This window comes from Corapipo altera, unplaced genomic scaffold, assembly GCF_003945725.1.
Source record: "Corapipo altera isolate COAL_440 unplaced genomic scaffold, ASM394572v1 59, whole genome shotgun sequence".
Lineage (NCBI taxonomy): Eukaryota > Metazoa > Chordata > Aves > Passeriformes > Pipridae > Corapipo > Corapipo altera.
In genome coordinates, this window is record NW_020884917.1 from 4,679,315 (window position 1) to 4,687,705 (window position 8,391).

The window sequence follows — 8,391 nt, forward strand, 5'->3', positions numbered from 1 at the left end:
AGCCAGAAGCATCCCTCTAGTACCTGCATCAGGAAATAATGTTCAGAAGACCTTGCCCCAAGGGGTCCCTCTGCCCCCCTCTCCCTAACCCATAATCTGATGCATGAGGTCTCACATACCAGGCAGAAACAGTGACATCCCTGGGACCCCTGATCCAACCCTGAAGCCAGGTATAGCTTCACGTTAGCCTTATTCTGCACAGGAATTTGGGCAGTGACCTCCAAAGTTCCCTTCCAAATCAAATGGTTCTGTGATTCTTGGTTCTGGATAAGTACATCCTTATTCCCATTTCACACTGCAGAAGCAAAAGGTCTAGATGGGTAAGTCAATTTTAAGGACTAAAAAAGCTTCAGGTGAAGCCAGCCATAGCAGAACCTGTAAGCTGATAGCCTCAGCAAACCACTGCCTTCCTCTCTACGCTGCCATGTTCACATTTCTTTTACAAACTCTGTAAACAGTGTGGGATGGGTTACATTAGATTACATATCAGTTACACTCCTGGATTCACTGTATATATGAACATCAATTTAATTGATGGTGTATATCAATCCTGAAGGAAAATATAGCATTTTTCTGATGGACCAACCAGAGAAATGATCAAGAAGTGATCTGAAATGATCAAGAAGTTTCTTTCAATGATAGCAGGTGAAGGGTTGTCACTTTTTGTCATTACAGATGCTCACTAGTATTGACTCTGCTGGCTCACTCACTTCTTCAAGTTTCACCACAAATCCAGAACTGGTTTATTGAAGTCCCTGAGTCTTAATCAGTCTGCTTTTATTACAGCCTGGTAAAAGAACTTGCCCTTAGGTATCCATTTGATTTGCTTGTATAAGTGTATTTTTTAAAAGCAACATTCTCCATGTTTAAACTTATTTTTAAACCATTATGACTGTTATGAAGGGGCGAATTTAGCCTGAAAGTGTGTTAACATATGATAAAGAAGGCTCTTTTTCCTTTTTTCCCACAACTGTTCTGATAATATGGTGAGAAGATAGGCTTGATCTAGTGGATGCTGCTGTGAACTTGCATTTGGACCTCCCAGGAGCCCCTGGACAGACCTCCTCCCTGTGTGCCACATTTTAGTTTTCCATTGGCAGGGGTAGTGGGACTAAAACCCTGCTAGGATTTCTAGATGCTTGAAGACTACATCAATGAAGGCCATATAGGTGCCAAAAACAGATATCTATCTACATATCCAGACAGCTAGAGACTTATTGTGACTCAATCAAGTTTAAACATTTTAAGATAAATGCTGCTATTTCAAGCTTTTTAGTCTCAAGGAAATCCATAAGCACAGAAATAATTTGGATTATTCACACTGAGAAGAAGTGAGAGAAATCACTTGTCAAGGTCACTTTTGGGACTTCAACAGACTGAAGAGAAAACAAAAAAATCAAATGTATGAAAACCATGATGAAAAAAGATATCAGATTAAGCTTCTTTCCCCATTACTTATTCAAATGGAGAATTAAATCCAGTGTTTTACCTCCAGCTGAATACCCCTTCAGGCTGAAACACCAAAAATGGGTTCATACATAGCAAACCAAATCTATCATTTCTCAAATGCTTTAAGGAACATCTCTGGGGCATAGATTTGGTCCAGAATATCGGTTAATATTAAAAGCACTGCAACCTCTCATTTCCCATAAATTGCTACAGTGTCAGGAGACAACTGTCTCATGATTTACCCTCTCCTTCTCAGTTTTGAGATCCTGGTCTAGTTCAAAGATTGGCCAACTAGAGATTTTCCTTCCAAGTGCTGGCCCACAGCCAGAATTTTTAGAAAACAGAATTTAAAAAAAAAAAATTCTTGTTTTAAAATATGCTAGAGTGAGACAAGCAGAGTCTTTCAATTGAAAAGAAATTTTGATTCAGCAAAGGGGCAAGACTAGTCCTATTGCCATCTCACTCTCTTGTGTCAGTCTTAGTTACGCAATTGCTTATACAGACACTGATAAGCACTACCACTCATCCAGAGCCACACAAACTCTTACAACAGGGATGGATCTGAACTACAAGATTATGGTCTGAATTCAAAGTCTACCCTGTGTCTCCCTAATTCTGGATTTAGAGTTTTGTTCACCCACAGTTCTAACACAAAGAGCCACAGTCACCGACACAATCACAGAAACATAGACACATGCACTTCCCTAAGTGGGAACTTTCAAACACATATCGGCTTAATTGAATCCTTATCCCCATAACTAATGACTGAAGGAGCATGAAACTCAGTGTTACAGACTATGTGTAAAATGAGCTCTTCAGTACTACCCTGGCCTTGCTAACTAGGGTATATTTTGTGTGTATGCCTGTCTGACATGGACAAGCTGTACACTCAGTGGAATGGATTACTGTGGTAATTCTTCATGAGTTACTTGCTGCAGAGGAGGTCTGGAACCTTTCCTGTAGCAGATCTGTTGTTCTCCCACTTCTGCATTTCAGTGACCTCTTTGGTCTGCAGCTTCCCCCACCAGGTTGCTTCATTCCCCTGTGTCAGAATGCATGTATGTGTTACGTAAAGCATGTGGGAACATTAGCATGGAATATTTATGCAGCAGCAAAAGATATGAAGTGTTTCATGTGCAAGTTATTAGCAAGATATAAGTACAGACAAAGGCACAGATATAGATAAGTATCTGTATGGTTTTGGAAAGTCTTGATGCTTTCCTACACATGGGCATTTTAGATCTACTAATAACAGAGAAGAGGCAAGATGTTCTTAGATGTTGTTTGAGGGATGAAAACATTTGGTGAGCTCTTGGTTTGGTAGCTTCACTGCCATTCAACACAAAATGAATAAAATACAGTTGTGAGAACCTTCTAACTAACTACAGCAAAATAATTTCTCGTGTTATTACATTTTAACTTTGCATTTCACTCTTCATTTCTGCATTTGATTTTAAGTAACATATTTTTCCTTATTTCTTTCAAAGGAAATGGAGATCAAACAGCATTTTAAATCCACAGAAGAGAAGTTACAGAGATTGCCAGTTACCTTTTGCTGGTGCTACCCTTTAACTGTAATAAAAATGTGAGAACACAGAACTGGAAAGGACCATCTGGAACCATCTGTGAACCATTCCTTGCACTGTAGGCTACTATGAATTAGATGTTTAATTATAAACAGTGCACAGAACATCTACTCCACATGTCACAGGCCATGAAACAGTTCCTATGTAACACAATTAAGAAAGATGATGAATAATAATGAGCATCCAGAACTGTAATGTGCCATAACAAGAATACAGCATCAAGCATCATCAGCATTTAAGTACTAGGAACTATCATCATTTCAGGGTAGAATGAATTTGAGACATAAAGCATGACTTTTGCTGTAAAAAGGCAGAACCAGAAACATCCCAGCATACACTACACTGATACAGAGGAATATTTTTTCTTTACCTAAAACTTTTCAATCCATTTAGCTTGGAGTGTGTGAATCAGATTCACCTCCCACTCACTTATAGGAGAGGAGTTCATGATGGAAGCATGTGTTATCGTCTGTAATTCATCTCCTTTTCATTTCCCCCCATCAACAGTGCTACAGTCACTGTATTTTAGCCATCAGGCAGGTCTGAAAAACTAGAGAAGCCCACGGAGGAGGCGTGCAACCTTGGGCCAACTCACATGACCTGATACGTACTGTAAAACTCTAAGGATGTTGTTGCAGTACACTGACTGATCTGCTGCCAGTGGCACTGTAAGGGAAATATAAGAAACATTTGAGGCTGTGTTAAAGGTATAACTGAAAAAGACAGTGCATCAAAAATGCTGCTGTTTCATGAGCTGGGTGAAGAACAGACCTTTCTTACCATTCATTCCCAGTAAGTAAGTAAGTAAATAAGTAAGTAAGTAAGTAGAGTGCAACTGTTTAAAGGAAGTGTAATGGCTAATGGACCCTTTAACTGGATGACTTTAGGGTTTGAGAGGATATCTTCTAAGGTTAAGGTCAGATGGAATTTGAGAGCATAAAATAGTGACAAGAAAGGAAAAAAAAAAAAAGAAAAGAAGCCTACAGCTTCCTTTTGTCTCTCCTCATCCTTATGGGCCAATCAAGAAAAATGTGGTCTGTGTAAATGGAAGATATTCCATAAATACATTGAGTGGAGCTTACAGTACCCCAAAGGAGCTATTCATCAACTCCAACAGGAATATGCACTGGGAGGCCTTCACTGAATTAAAAACAACAAAAAAAGAGCTACCCACTTATCTCATCATTTAGTTATCTCTTATTTGAAGGAGTGCATAGAAAAATGTTAAGCCCTCACTAGACTTTTAAAAAGAGCTCCTAAGCCCAATGTCTTTTTTTCCCCCCTAAGTACAGGAGAGATATCCAACAATTTCTACAAGTACTGTCTTGCATTAAAAGTACATTTTACTTACTTTTACATTACATAGGATTTAAATAATATTTTTGTACTCATTTAGAAAGTACAAACTATTAAAACCCAGACTGAGCAATTCAATACTCCATTGACAGACAGTTTCAAATACTATTGGCACTACTAGCGTCCATTCTGCCTAAGCTTCAGTAGAATTTTTGTAATTAAATTTAAGATTCTTTAGGGACTGTAAAGTGAAAAAAAAAATCAGTCAAGGTTCAATCTTATGAAATACTAAACATTTTCAAGACAGATTGAGTGTCCTCAATTTTATCTTAATCCTAATGAAAGCTGATGGTGCTCAGTATCTATCAGAAATGCTCAGCAATTTGCAGGGTTAAATCCCCCAAGAACAAGCAAACAGTATGCTCTGAATACTGACAAGCCTTTAGAAAACATTCTAATAATTACCTCAACCATGACCTGGAGGGACTATTTCTCATGGGGACAGAGATAATTCAGTCTCTGTGTGAGTTCACACTTGAGACTTTCCTGATCAGAAATGGTCAAGTTCTGCAAATTATGAGTTAGTGGTCTTAGGTTTCAAGATACAAATTACTGTCTATCAGGAAGACAGAGCTATAAATTAATTTTATTTCGAGTTGAACAATGGTAAAAAGAAGAATACACTATCTGGTAACCCACTGTTCTCAGAAGACTTCCAGTTTCCACTGAGAAAGTCTGAAAAAGAGGAATCTTGTTATATTGACTCCACACTGTAATATAACTTTTGTACTTTTGATCTGTGGAGCATAAAAAGAATGAACACATTTTAAATTTCACTGAAATACACATACTTTTTTGTCTATAGAGCAAAAGGTGAAATTAAGCACACAAGTGGTAGAAATCAGATCTGTGGAAGCTACTACGACAGTTTTGAAGCTGTCTGATCTTTCTACAGTCACAAATGAAAATGAGCATTATGCACTTCACTAACTGGATCCTTATAGTTTATGGGGCCTGATGGTATTTATCCCAGGGTACTCAAAGAGCTGGCTGATGTCACTGCAAGACATTTCTCAATGATTTTTCAGTGGTCTTGGGAATCTGGAGACATCTCAGGGAATTGCAAGCTGGTAAATGCCGTAATTTTCAAGAAGGCCAAGAGGGATGGCCCTTGTAACTATAAGCCTGTCAAGCCTCACTTCAGTGCCTGGTAAAATTATGGAGAAAATTATTCTGGGAGTTGTTGAAAAACACCTGAAGTAATGGGTCACATCCAGCATGGCTTCAAGAGAAGAAAATGTGTTAAACTTAATGTCCTTTTATAACCAGGTTACCCACCAAGCTGACCAAGGTAAGCCACTTATAATCTTTTTGGATCTCAGTAAACCTTATTATACTGTTTCTCACAGCATCCTTCTGGACAAAATGTCCAGCACACAGCTGGATAAAGATCATGTGGTGGGTGAGCAATTGTCTCACAGGTCAAGCACAGAGGGTAACAGTGAATGGGGTAACATCAGACTGGTGACCTGTCACTAGTGAGATTCCACAGGCCTCCATCTTAGGCTCAAGGCTCTTCATAAATGACTTGCATGTAGGAGTCAAAGTTATACACAGTAAGTTTGGTGATGATAGTAAACTGGGAGGAGCTGTTGACTCCCTTGAAGGCAGAGAGGCCTTGCAGAGAGGTCTTGACAAACTAGTGGACTGGGCAATCACCAACCATAGGAAGCTTCATGAAGACAAGTGCCAGATTCTGCATCTGGGATGGGGCAACCTTGGATGTACATACAGATTGGGGAATGAGACACTGGAATCTTGGGGTCCTGGTTGATAGCAACTTGAACATAAATCATCGGTGTGCCCTGGCAGCCAGAAGGGCCAACCTTTTCCTGGAGGGCATCAGGCAAAGCATCGCCAGCCAGTCAAGGGAGGTGATTGTCCCACTCTACTCTGCACCTGTGTTGTGGGCCCACCTCAGGTACTGTATGCAGTGTTGGGCACCACTATGCAAGAAAGATATAAAACTATTAGAAAGTATCCAAAGATGGGCCACAAAGATGGTGAAAGTTCCTGAGAGGAATTTGCATGAGGCTGAGGTTGCTTGGTTTGTTCAGCCTGGAGAAGAGGAGGCACAGGGTAGACTTCATCATGGTCTACAGCTTCCTTACAGTGGAAGCAGAGAGGCAGGTGCTGAGCTCTGCTCTCTGGTGACCACTGATAGGACTCAAGGGAACAGTATGAAGCTGTGTCAGAGGAGGTTTATGTTGGATATTAGGAAAAGATTCTTTACCTAGAAGGTGGTTGGGCACTGCAACAGGGTCCCCAGGGAAGTGGTCACAGCACCAAGCCTGACAGAGTTAAAGAAGTGTTTGGACAATACTCTCAGGCAGATGGTGTGATCTTGGTGCTGTCCTATGCAGAGCCAGGGGTTGGACTCAATGGTTCTTGGGGTGTCCTGTATAGGACCAGGAGTTGGATTCGATGATCCTGATGAGTCCCTTACAACTCAGCATATTCTATGATCCTTTTGGGTCCTTTCCAACTCAGCATATTCTATGATTCTAGGATTGCATGATCTTCTCCCTGGTAGCTGAGCACAAATAGCTCAGAAGTGAAGGATGACAACTTCTAAACATTATAGCTTTGCTGTGAAGAAAGACTTTGAGAAGGATACCATGCAGGTAGAACTGTGATGGAAAGTTAGAGCAACAGGATGTAACTGTCAAGTAAGAACTGGTCAAAGAGGCAAGACTGAAGAAGATAATTTGTTGAAAGTTCCTTTAGCCTGGGACACTTAATGACAGCAAGTGGGCAGAAATTTGGCCTTGCTTATGCTCCCAAAGGCATTATCTCTATCCCAGTATTAATCATTTCAGCTTCTGACATACTTGTTCTTTAAAGAGAAAAAAACCCTCTTTTTCGTCAGCCTCCTCCATTCACACAGATATCTTTCATCTAATGCTGATCCATCCATATAATTTTAACTTGATACAGTAAAAAATGATGGGACCTGGCAGAAGGCAAATTGCTACACATTTTATACCCTAACTTGTATGATTAAATCCCTTGGAATCAGAATACTACAGCATATAATGAACTTGCATCTTGTAAAATGAAAGGGACAGCCAAGTGACAGAAGGTAGTGGCTTAATATGACACTGCATTATAATGCAGTTCTGGATAATAAAATTTAAATGAATTTATTTGGATGGAAAATGTTCCATCATATGCAACTTTTTTTCCAGAAAAAATGTTAACTTGGCTAAGCTGAAGCTTAATGGAAAAGGGAAGTTTTCCTTTATATCTTCCCTGGGAAATAAAGACAGAAAACGTACCTTCAATTTCTGTCCCAGCAGAAGTGCCAATCATTCAGAAATTGACAAATGGGGTTTGAAAACACTTTTCAAATTGCATTCTCAAATAATTATAGTATGAACATGTGGAAAAAATAAAAATGGTTGAAGTAGATAGAAAATGTCATAAACTGAATGTTTTATTCAGATTTTTTTTTTATTATTATTCTGTTGCAGCTTGGGAAATTTGCAGCTTGGGAAATTTTAAAATATTCTAACAGCTTTCATGCCTTATTCTTTTCTGCCAGTTCTGAGGACTTCAGTAGACTCAAATGTTACTTTTCTTTTACCTTGTATTTCATAAAAGACTTGTATTTCATAAAATACAAGAAGTCATTTGAAAAAGGCTCTAGATCTAACAGGGCACACAAGGATACAAGAAGAAAACTAGGATTATGTAGAGATGCTTTTATAGAAAAGGAACTAAGTATGCATGAACAGGACTGCATTTTGGAGGTCAAGAAGTGTGAAGTTATACTGAGTCACACAGACTTCATGGCTTTCCTGACACTTCTGAAAGAAAACAGGAAAAGGTCCTTTGTTCAATACAAATAATAAAATAACAAGAATTACTGCTGTGTAGAAAGGGTCAGATAGGACTCAAGGTGTGGCTTCAACAATGATCTAATTGCGTTCCCTCAGTTTTCAAGCAAAGATGCAGCTGTTGAGCCTAAAGGAGAAGGTTATAGAGTGAATGTAAATGA